This window comes from Aquarana catesbeiana, linkage group LG01 (genome assembly GCF_042186555.1).
Source record: "Aquarana catesbeiana isolate 2022-GZ linkage group LG01, ASM4218655v1, whole genome shotgun sequence".
NCBI classification, from domain to species: Eukaryota; Metazoa; Chordata; class Amphibia; order Anura; family Ranidae; genus Aquarana; species Aquarana catesbeiana.
Window position 1 is genome coordinate 274,451,705 of NC_133324.1, and position 12,870 is coordinate 274,464,574.

Genomic DNA, 12,870 nt, shown 5'->3' on the forward strand with positions numbered 1-12,870 from the left:
AAATCACTCACCAACAACAGGCAACTGGTTATTAAGCCCGCAGATAAAGGAGGTGATATCGTAGTCCAGAACCGTGCAGACTAAATGCTGGAAACAACTAGACTCCTATCTGACACATCCACATACAAAAAAAACTTTCCGGAGATCCCTTACCCAAATTCTCTATTGAAGCTCACAACCTAATAGATCGAGCACAAGCAGATGGTATAGTTACTGCATCCGAAGCCTCATTTCTTAAACACGACTTTTACAAAAGGCCCTACTTTTACCACCTTCCGAAGGTGCACAAAGACCCCACACACTCTCCTGGTAGACCAATAGTGGCGGCCATGGAAAGCGTAACCAGCTACTTCTCTATCTACATTGATCATTTTCTACAAGGTATAGTACAGAACCTACCTTCCTACATTAAAGACAGCATCCACCTTCTGAACATGCTACGATACTACTCCTGGGAACCCACATACCGCTGGCTCTCGCTAGATGTGGTCTCACTATACACGTCCATTCCCCATAACATTGGTTTACAAGCTGTACGACACTACCTCAACAATGATCCATCACTCAACCCACGTCAGAACCAATTCTTACTGGAAATATTAGAATTCTGCCTAACCCACAATTATTTCGAATCCCACGGAGACTTCTACATTCAAACACAAGGAACTGCCATGGGGGCCAATTTTGCCCCCAGCTACGCAAACCTTACCACGGGTTACTGGGAGCTACAATATATACACAACAATAACCCATATGCTCCCCACATAGTCTATTACGGGCGCTACATAGATGACGTGGTCATTATCTGGGATGGTCCAGAAACCACCATCCTACCCTTTGTCCAACACTGAAATAAATGGCTTAATATTGTATAAAAAGCCTTCAATAATGATGATTTCTCGTGAGACGAATTTTGGAATTATTTCTGCTTGAGTCAGCTTAAATCAAACTGTGTGTTTTATTGTACACACAGAAACTTGGAAAATACTTACAAAAATAGTACATTCATATTCAGAATTAGTGTTGTTTCATATATGCAAAAAATGTTCAAATATAGTTCATTTGTTTCAAAGATCTGAAAAGAGTTCTTAAAGTCATTAGACCATGTGCTTCCCTTTTGTCATAGCCTATTAAAAATGGCCGATTAACTTCTTGTGTCCTGGAAGGAATTCTGTGTGCATAGGAGGGCTGTGTCTTGAAGAGGAAGATGTAGCTTGGAGCAAGAGATGTATGCAAAGAGACAGGATGCTGTTTATCCTTTGAATATATGAACTCAGTCTTTCAAATTTGCGCCCAAACACAAATCCCTCCCATACACTCCCCTTTCTCCTCCTTCCTAAAAGTGGTGGCTAACAGAGAGCAACATCTGTTTTTAACTTAACCAAACCTTTTAAACATGAAACCAGATATATGTGTCAGACTAAACATCAGACCATCTAAAACATAAACGCATATATCAAACAAAGTATCGGTTACATAGGAAGATTTTCAACCCATACATATATTATTTACAAAATCCATCAAATTCTGACAGGGTCTTGACCTGCATTTTCAGTCAATGAGTCGTCATCTGGATATCACTAGCTCAAAGTCCTATCATTCACACAAAATATGGAAAATGCATATCCTTTTTAATAAAGCCAATTAAAATTTAGATATTAAGAATATAACAAACACTGCAACAACAACTCCATGGGTCTATCATTTACATCAGTCACAGACAATAACAAACTGGCCTTTTTGGATCTGGAACTCTTCCATTATGAAAACACCATCTGCGCCCAGAATTATACAAAATCCACCTCAGGGAATTCTTACCTACACTTTAACAGTTGCCATCACCCACGATGGGTTAAAAACATCCCAAAAAGCCAGTTCTGCCGCCTAAAACATAATTGCATGCGCCTACAGGACTATGAAACACATGGCCTACTACTCAAAGCCAAATTCAAAGACAAGGGTTACCCAGACCACATCATAGAAGATGCCTTCCAATACTATCTCAGTGAAAACGCGAAGGACAAGAGACAAACCAGTACAGACGACACTACCCAACCCGTCAGATTTGTGACACAATACCACAACAGATTTAAGCAAATGGAAAAGATCTTCACCAAACACTGGTCCATTCTGCGTGAGGATCCGCATCTAAAACCCACCATAAGTGATAAACCACTGGTCACCTACAGACGGGCTAAGAATATAAAGGCCCAAATAGCACCAAGCAAAGTGAAAACAGCACGCCCCACCGCCAGTGCCCCGTTAACCTTCTTTAACATCAAAGGCATGTATCAATGTAGGAAGCCCCTCTGCCGCACATGCGCCCATGTTACGCAATAAGGGTAAACTATAGGTCATCCCCGACTTCTTCAGTTGTGGTTCAGTGGTCTATTGCCTCACATGCCCCTGCGGCCTACTATACGTAGGCCGCACTATACGCCCGCTCCGCAAAAGGTTTGGTGAGCATCATAACCTTGTAGAGAAGGGCATTGACAAGCATAGTGTACCAAGACATTTTAAAGAACATCATGGACAAACATCTTCAGGGCTACGCGTGTGGGTCATTGAGTCTATTCCACCCACCCTCCCTACCGCTGAATGCTACAAAAGGTTGTGTGAAAGAGAAAACTACTGGATATACACACTGGACACTTTATCGCCAGGAGGCCTCAATGAAGGCATTGAAATTTTGCTGTGACCCCAACCATATCCCTGCCTCATCACATTATCTCATCTCAATTCACCACGTATTGTTTCATCCATTGTCCTACCTGTTGTCTCATTTATTGTTTTATCCATCATCTAGTCACTACCCCATTAACTTACAGTCTACGTGGAACACGTGTATGGGTATACCCGTACACTAGTGTGAGTGTATACCTGTCTCCCACCCATTACCCCTATCCACATAGCCCTAGTGTATAACACATACCATTTTTATTTTTATTCCTATTTTTATATTTATATTTATTTAAAACATTTTTATTTTTAATTTCTTTATTTTTATATTTATTTCTATTTTTATTTATTTGTACTTGTATTTTTATTTTTATTATTTATATATATATTTATCTTTATTTTTATATTTCTATATATTTTTACTTTTATTTATTTGACAGTATTTCCCATAACATTCCTCTCATTCCCAAATACCCGTCTGGAAACACACTCCCCCCCGCCTTTGTCCCAATCTTACGCGTCATTTAAATGTGTATATATGTGTATGTGTGTGTGAAGGGATCCTTTATAAATGGTTCTTTGTGTTTAGACACGTATATACATTGTACATGTTTTATTCCTTTTCCATCATTGCGTCATTTCTTCTCATATATACCACCAATCTCTCCCTATAATTAAATACCTATTTAATTATATACCATTTTCTGCATTTTTGTATTCCCTGCCCATATATATATATATATATATATATATATATATATATATATATATATATATATATATATATTGTTCCCGTCCACTATGATCAATACAACATTCCTCTTCATATAGACCGCCTTCTCCTTACCCCACGATCCATATACACACATATATGTTCTTACCACAACATACTCATTTGCATATCTCCTTTCCCCCCCCCTCCTCACTCCCCGTCTCCCTTCACTCCCCTTCCACATTGTGTACACCCCATCTCCATGGTTACCTACGCGCCCAATCATTATACATAGTCCCGCCCTCTTCTCAATTACCTCTCCACCCCTCCCAGTGCCTATGGTATAAATTCCCACACTGAATATGGCCACCAGCATAGCCTGATGAAGGAGCACGCATGCTCCGAACGCGAAGCACCGCCCGCCTCACCCCGCTCCCGGAAGTGAAGACGCAGGTCAGCACAGTGCTCCACGGAGTATCCCTGACCAACTTCCTGGCCGCCCGGAGGCTCTGAGGACCCTCGGCACCACCGGAACAGCTACCAGGACCCAGGTCACAGGACTCATATCCCAGGAACCCCCCCACTGGCCCGTGACACCCACATCCCCCGGAGAGCACGCTGATGAAACTACTTTACATGCTGGTTTTTAGCAACTCAAATGTGAGTGTTTTTATCTATTGTAATAAATATTTTTAACATACATGCTGCACTTAGAGTGCGCCGTCCTTCTTTCTTTTTTATTGTTCCAGAGCTTCTTCTAGCTTTTATAGACTGGCTGCCTTCCACTCATTCAGCATCATTTTATCCTTACATGGACTAATACCTGAACTTGTTGTGAAACATTAAACTACCACCATCAAGTTCCCCCTCTCAGGAACCCACAACCCACCCCCTTCCCCCCACCATTTTTAGTTATATGTATTCGGCTACCTCCATTGTACGCCATATTAACCCCTTGATCGTTTAGTAGGCTGCACACACCTATGGGATCTATATCAGGCAGAAATATGTTGTGGAAATGGTGCAAGGATAGTGATCTGCAGTTAACCGCTTAAGGACCGCCCCACGTACATATACTGCGGCAAAGCGGCCCTTAAGCGCAAAGTCACGTACCTGTGTGACTTTGGAGCATACACACAGTCGCATTAGTTGCACCACTTTGTTCGCTCACTTTGCAAGTTGATAAAAAAAACAAACAATTAAAATATAGGTTTTTGAAAGCATTCTTACTTTACAGCATTTCTTCATACCTGTCTAAAAATTTTGCACAGTACTGTATATTCACACACATGTGTGTTTGATCTTTGGGATGCACACCCTAATGCAATAGGCTGCGCATACTTATGGTGAACACGGTAGATAAAAAATATCAACTAGTGTACATAGGAAGACACACATATCAACAACCTCCTTGTTATGTGTCAAAGAGGGGAATGACTTGGACAGTGAAGCCTGCAGAAAACTTAGCAACACACACTATTATCTGCATTTTTTACTCCCCCCACTCACTGGAAGACAAACTGGGGTAATAAAACTAGGACTGAGATGGTAACACTGAGTCTAAAGACAAATAAAATAGACATCTCAGAAGTGCTTTGAAAGTTTGTGGCTAACCACACAGGACCATTAAACAGGCATGATGGATAAGAAGTATCTGCTTGTATTTCTCAGCATTGAGGACATTGTTGATCCTGACCAAAGTTCCAACTCCTTTTTCAGAAATGCAGCCCCAAACTTGCAGGGAACCTCCACCATGCTTCACTGTTGCCTAAGACACTCATTATTGTAATGCTCTCCAGCCCTTCAGTGGACAAACTTCCTCCTGCTACAGCCAAATATTTCAAACTGACTCATCATTCAGAGCACCTGCTGCCATTTTTCTACACCACAGTAATGGACAGTAGATGCATGTACCTGGGTCCCACTGGTCTACGCTGGTTTTGTACTGTTGGCACTGATGGACATCTTTCGATGTCGAAGGGAAGTAAGCATTAATTATGTCTTTCATCTACTGCATTAAGTTTCCTTGGCTGACCACTGTGTCTACGGTCCTCAATGGTGCCCATTTATTTTTGCTTCTTCAAAAGAGCTTGATCGGCACATCTTGAAACCACAGCGTGTTTTGAAGACTTTGCTTGGGAGAGACCTTGCTGATGCAGTATATTTGTTGCTATGTTCAAGCTTGCCATGGTGTATGGCCTGTGACATGAAACTGTCTTCTACAGCCTCACCTTAGTAGTTTTAAGCTTCCTACAAAGCTGTTTCTGTTAGAGTTAATCAGCCACAGAACCTGTGTAATTAATATGTGTTTGGTTTTAAAGGGATGAGATGGCAACCCTAGGTTGAAGAAAGATAGAACAAAGAAGTTCCTGTGGTTCCAAGAGTGCAGTTGTCCACAGGGGATGGCTGTGATTTGTGTCTAGCAGTAACATAGTCAGTTGGACATGCAGATGGACAGTTCGGGAGGCAGGTAGAGACATGGTCAGCAAACAGGCAAAGGATAGGTCCAGGCAGCACTGCAGAAATGTGGTCAATAAACACGCCAGGGTTAATACAGGTGGTATGCAGAGCCAACACCTCACTGGCGTGGTGGTAATCAGGAACACTGTTGACAGTGGGACTTGTGTAGTGGCAATCAGGAACACTGTTTCTGGCTTACACTGGTCTGGTGACACTGTGGACTAGTGTGACATCAATCAGGAACACTGCTGTTGAGGTACACTGGTCTGGTGACACTGGGGATGGTGGGACGCTGTTCAGGAAAACTGTTGCTTGCTGTACCCCTCAGGAACACTGATTCTAGCTACACTGGTCTGGAGACACTGTGGCTGGTGTGGTGGTGATCCCATCACTGTGCCTGGCTACACTATTATCGCTCATTAAATCCTTACAGGTACGCAGAGGCATTTTCAATCTCCAGATGATAAATGATCTACTGTATGTCTGTAGATTTTTCCCTTTCCTTTTTTGGAGCTTTTCAGCTTCTTGAGATCACTGCAGCCAATAAACACTCTATAGCTACCATTAGTTTGTGTGATGAAATCTTATAATGTAAGATTGTGTCAAAATATATCTTCGTTTTTTGTGTTATTAAGCTAGTTGTGGTTCCTGGGTAGTGCTAAATCCTCTCCCAGGGTTAGTATTTGTCTTGTATTTAGGGTCAATGAATATTTGGCTTTTAGACTTCCTCCTTTTGGGTCCATTTTAATTCATGACGATGCCTCACCTGTTATTTATTTTCAGTTTTGGAAAGTATTTTCCAAAACATTAGATACGTTAGGCCTGTCAAGTTTTCATTTCTCAACCATGGGACTGTAGGCCACACCCGCCCCCACCTATTCCCCAGATACAACCATATAAAACAAACACCCAAACCAGTTTATTTGGCAGAAATGGCCGCAGCACTTTATTGGTTTAACAACATATTTATATAACCAAATATAACTGAAACACTTTAATACTAATACCATAAATCACAATCTCTGCCCAGTTGCTTCACTGTATCAACACCAAATATGTCCCCCCCGGATTCCGGGCTGACCCAACCACATAAGATGCCGCGACAGGAAGGGAGGGAGGGAGCTCTTCTTCTTTCTTCCTAGATCGCTGCAGAGGATGCCCTAGACCAGTGATGGCGAACCTTGGCACCCCAGATGTTTTGGAACTACATTTCCCATGATGCTCAACTACACTACAGAGTGCATGAGTATCATGGGAAATGTAGTTCCAAAACATCTGGGGTGCCAAGGTTCACCATCACTGCCCTAGACCCTCTGCAGCCCTTAAATAAACTTCCCTGGGGAACCAGAAACTTCCCTGGATATGCATTGGATAGCCCTCACCTGTACCTGAGCTAATTAGCTGGACAGAACCGCCTACTCTTACCCATATCACCTTAACCCCTTACTACCTAAAAGGGGGCCAGGTGGCCCCAGTCCCAAGAAAGCGGGCCCCAATACTTTTGCCCGCTTTTAACATTCTTTCCGTATTGGAGCAGTCACAGAGGCTGGCAAGTTAGGTTTTCATTCTGCAATTATTAGGATTGACTATATTGAGCGAGAGGTTCAAACTATATATGTTTGCCCATCTTTGTTAATTTTGTGATTTGAAAAAACAAAAATTATTATAACACTAGTTATGGACTTAACCAGATCTGTAGGGGTCCCCAAACATATTCTTATATACCCTACATGGATTTACAGCCAAAGCATTTAATTAATCCACTTTATTGTACACAAGATATGCAAACATTAAATTTGAGATCTAAAATAACCTCCATATTGCTCAAGCATAATATGTGTAGATGCCCTGATAAATGCTCTGTAATCCCATGTCAAGATTACTTTTTCTGGTGGTTCATAAGGCAGCCCCATACACCCCTCACATTTTTGTAAATATTTTATTATATCTTTTCATGTGACAACACTGAAGAAATTACACTTTGCTACAATGTAAAGTAGTGTGTGTACAGCTTGTATAACAGTGTAAATGTGCTGTCCCCTCAAAATAACTCAACACAGCCATTAATGTCTAAACCTTACAACAAAAGTGGGTACACCCCTAAGTGAAAATGTTCAAATTGGGCCCAAAGTGTCAATATTTTGTGTGGCCACCATTATTTTCCAGCACTGCCTTAACCCTCCTGGGCGTGGAGTTCACCAGACCTTCACAGGTTGGCACTGGAGTCCTCTTCCACTCCTCCATGATGACATCACGGAGCTGGTGGATGTTAAAGACCTTGGGCTCCTCCACCTTCCATTTAAGGATGTCCCACAGATGCTCAACAGGGTTTAGGTCTGAAGACATGCTTGGCCAGTCCATTACCTTTACCCTCAGCTTCTTTAGCAAGGCAGTGGTCGTCTAGGAAGTGTGTTGGGACATTGTTATGTTATGTAGGAATACTGCCCTGTGGCCCAGTCTCTGAAGGGAGGGGATCATGCTCTGCTTCAGCATGTCACAGTACATGTTGGCATTCATGGTTCCCTCAATGAACTGTAGCTCCCCAATGCCAGCAGCTCCAGACCATGACACTCCCACCACCATGCTTGACTGTAGGCAAGACACACTTGTCTTTGTACTCCTCACCTGGTTGCCGCCACACATGTTCAACACTATCTGAACCAAATAAGTTTATCTTGGTCTCATCAGACCACAGGACACGGTTTCAGTAAGCCATGTCCTTAGTGTGCTTGTCTTCAGCAAACTGTTTGCAAGCTTTCTTGTGCATCATCTTTAGAAAAGGCTTCCTTCTGGGACAACAGCCATGCAGATCAATTTGATGCAGTGTGTGGCGTATTGTCTGAGCACTGACAGGCTGCAGCAATGCTGGCAGCACTCATACGTCCATTTCCCAAAGACAACCTTTAAATCTGGTACTGAGCAGTGCACTCAACCTCTTTGGTCGACCATGGCAGGGCCTGTTCTGAGTGTAATCTGTCCGGTTAAACCTCTGTATGGTGCTGCAGCTCAGTTTCCGGGTCTTGGCAATCTTCTTATAGCCTAGGCCATCTTTATGTAGAGCAACCATTCTTTTTTTCAGATCCTCAGAGAGTTCTTTGCCATGAGCTTCCAGTGACCAGTATGAGAGATTGAGAGTGATAACACCAAATTTAACACAGTGGCTCCCCATTCACACCTGAGACCTTGTAACACTAAGTCCCGGTTCCCACAGGGGCGACTTGTCAGGCAACCTAGCAGCCTGACAAGTCGCGTCCCATTCTCTACTACGGAACCGTTCTAACAGGAGCGACGCAAGTCGCTCTGACTTAGAAAAAGGTTCCTGTAGTATTTTTGGGGCGACTTCAGGCGACTTGCATTGACTTCTATACAGAAGTCATTTTGCAAGTCGCCGCTGAAGTCGTGTGCAGGTCGCCTCGGTGAGTCGACCTGCAACTCGTGGCGCCCCTGTGTGAACTGGCACTAAGGAGTCACATGACACCGGGGAGGGAAAATGGCTAATTGGGCCCAATTTGGACATTTCCACTTAGGGGTGTGCTCACTTTTGTTGCCAGCGGTTTAGACATTAATGGCTGTGTGTTGAGTTATTTTGAGGAGACAGCAAATTTACACTGTTATACAACCTGTACACTCACTACTTTACAGCTGCTGGCACTGGGGAGCTACAGTTCATTGAGGGAACCATGAATGCCAACATGTACTGTGACATGCTGAAGCAGAGCATGATCCCCTCCCTTCAGAGACTGGGCCACAGGGCAGTATTCCTACATAATATAACAATGTCCCAACACACTTCCTAGACGACCACTGCCTTGCTAAAGAAGCTGAGGGTAAAGGTAATGGACTGGCCAAGCATGTCTCCAGACCTAAACCCTGTTGAGCATCTGTGGGACATCCTTAAATGGAAGGTGGAGGAGCCCAAGGTCTTTAACATCCACCAGCTCCGTGATGTCATCATGGAGGAGTGGAAGAGGACTCCAGTGCCAACCTGTGAAGGTCTGGTGAACTCCACGCCCAAGAGGGTTAAGGCAGTGCTGGAAAATAATGGTGGCCACACAAAATATTGACACTTTGGGCCCAATTTGAACATTTTCACTTAGGGGTGTACCCACTTTTGTTGTCAGGTTTAGACATTAATGGCTGTGTTGAGTTATTTTGAGGGGACAGCACATTTACACTGTTATACAAGCTGTACACTCACTACTTTACATTGTAGCAAAGTGTAATTTCTTCAGTGTTGTCACATGAAAAGATAAATGAATAAAATATTTACAAAAATGTGAGGTGTGTACTTACTTTTGTGAGATACTGTATATATATGCTATATACGTATGCACGCACATGTGTTTGATCTTAGGGGTGCACACTCTAATGCGATAGGCTGTGCACACCAATGTACTGTTGGAAATGATTTTCTATCCTGTCATATGCAGTGCTGAAATCTATTATAAAGCAATATAATAATGTGACCTGACACAACCTGGTTATAGCAGTGGCAAGCCTCCATCCCTAATGTGTGTTAAACCAGTGGACATCAACCCTGTCCTCAGGGCCCACTAACAGGCCAGGTTTGCAAGATAATTGAAATACATCACAGGTGATCTCCTTTGCTGCTCAGTGATTGCAGTATTCTAGTCTGCATCTACCCAAGGTAATACATAAAACCTGGCCTGTTAGTGGGCCCTGAGGACAGGGTTGATGACCACTGTATTAAACAGGAAAGAGAAAAGGAATGGGCCTTTGTGTGAGGCATGTCACTGAATGGATACCTTATTCATAACATTCATAGATTTACTAATTTCAAATCACGTTATAAAAAGTGTCAATCTGTGATACAGGACACAATGTACTATGATACACTTCTATGAATATATAGTTATTATTCAAAATAAAATATAACATAATTAGTGATACAATACATAAAAACACTCATCCATTCATAAAAGTGCAATGAACATAAACAATTGCTCATGATGAGCCAAACTTGTCTGGGCATCAGTCCGATGTATACTCGACGCACGTTACATGGCTCATGCCAATCATCAGGAGTAAAATACTCTGAAATTAAATCAGCGATATCTATAAATATAGGATACCCTTTAAAATGAGAACAATCTCTCAAAATAAAGGTCTATAACTTACAATGCGGCCCAGTGGTGATGCCCAACCTATGTCCAAGGAAGGACAGGGGACAGGGATGATGATCTCCCCCCGGGGCTGAGGTGAGGAATCCCATCCAGACCAGAGACAGCAGCCAGGTGAAGACCAGGCGACCACGTCATGACCATGTGAATCTGGTGTATGCTTAACAGTCCACACTGCTCTGCAAGGATATAGAACCATGTGAAATGAATGTATTATTAATGGGATGAACCCATGCCTGTGAGTGAGTGAAGGCGATGAATGGTGTGTAATTACTGCAGAGATATGGAGTGTGTTAACTAAGGGAACTACAGCCAGGGAAAATGTGTATACATATGCCCACAATAGATAAATCCAAAACCAAACGCACCATGTGGTGGTGGATTGTGAAATGTGAAACTGAAATGAACCCAAAAAGTGTTGTAGTAGGTATGAGTGAAACTCAATTATTATATTATAAATCAGTCATAGAGTGACAAACGCTACAATAAAATCTCAAATCATTGCCATTAATGGCAGCTGAAGTCCTCTGCGGTGGCATACATTGTCCATATTCTCTGTACACTACAATAGCTAGGATTTCCATTGTAATCACACCTGAAAGTTTCTTTCCATACATATTCTAAACTTGGGTATACCCCAGTAGTATTGCATGCAACATTTTTTTGTTGTAAAAACATTTGTTCATTTTTCTAATCAAATTGACCCACAGTGAGGAGAAAATTTTGAAGGAGCAGGATGGAAAATGTCTCTTGAATGTATGAATTTGTGTGCAATTTTCGTTTGGTAAACTCCATTCATGCCAAAATCAAATGTTAAAAGCAAACAAAACCTATTGAACGACAATGGAATGTTCTGAGAATTTCCATCTGAAATTCTACTAGTGTATAGCCAGCCTTAGCTATAGAAATACATGATAACAGGGTAAAGTCAGACACACACAGGTTCCAGGTGCTGTCCATGAGGAGTACACCCGGGATACAGGAGCATTGAGCTGTGTACTCACAGCCCTGCATGGAACACATATATACGTTCTCTCACCTTGTGTATTCTGTGTATGCTCTCCTCTGTAGTCAGGAAGGAATGGTTCCCCTATTACACATGTGTGCTATTTATCTTTTCCTCAGAGAGGCCTACACTGGGTATGACTAAGCAGAAGTGTGTGTGTAGTACTGAGTACAGTGTTCTCCTACACAATGAGGAGGCTGAGGAGGTGGGGGGACTCGTTGGGAGCTGTGTGCTCCATTCCATTCACAAACATTCCTCCTAATACTAACAAATAAGTCAGTATATTCCAGTCAGACTTGTAAGGCTGCATATACACTAGTAGAATTTCATTCAATATTTTTAATTGTGAGACTGTTGATTGTTTTTCTAATCATTAGTACAATCAAATCATCTTTTTGACCACAGGGATGAGAAAATTCCAAGGAGCAAGATATAAACATTTTTTCTGCACTGTAAAAGTTTCTAAGGCCCTTTCCACACAGGGGGGGCTCTGTTGGAGTCCGTCTGTTCAGCAGGGTATCTGCCCGCTGGTCCCCACTGAGCAGGCAGGTAGCTGATCCATGTTCATTCTGTTTATACTCCTCTATGGGTGGTTGGATGTAAACAGACTGTCTGTCCATTTACACACGACTGCCATCCGGTCCACCAGACAGATGTGGAATAAATCCCCATCCGTTTTTAGCAGACTGAAATCGGATTGGACGAAAGTGGGTGTCAGACACATGTCAGTTGACACCCGCCACTCCATAGAAAAGACTGGAGAGCCCATTTAGATATGCCTGAAAAACTGACAGATGCACCTAATCGTTCTGCTAGTGTGAAAGGTTCCTAACAGGGTATGTGCTTTTTGTTCAGTAAAGTCCATTTATTCC

At 42.4% G+C, this 12,870-nt stretch overlaps 1 protein-coding gene across 1 annotated transcript in view; it reads right to left on the reverse strand.

The window, feature by feature from the left end:
* The window catches only part of LOC141141095 (catechol O-methyltransferase-like), a 61,670-nt gene extending 49,489 nt beyond the window's left edge, over positions 1 to 12,181 (reverse strand). The window contains exon 1 of the mRNA XM_073628814.1: positions 12,032 to 12,181. The gene's annotated coding sequence lies outside the window, so the exon portion shown is untranslated. The remainder of the gene's footprint in view (positions 1 to 12,031) is intronic.
* Positions 12,182 to 12,870: the final 689 nt, after the last annotated feature.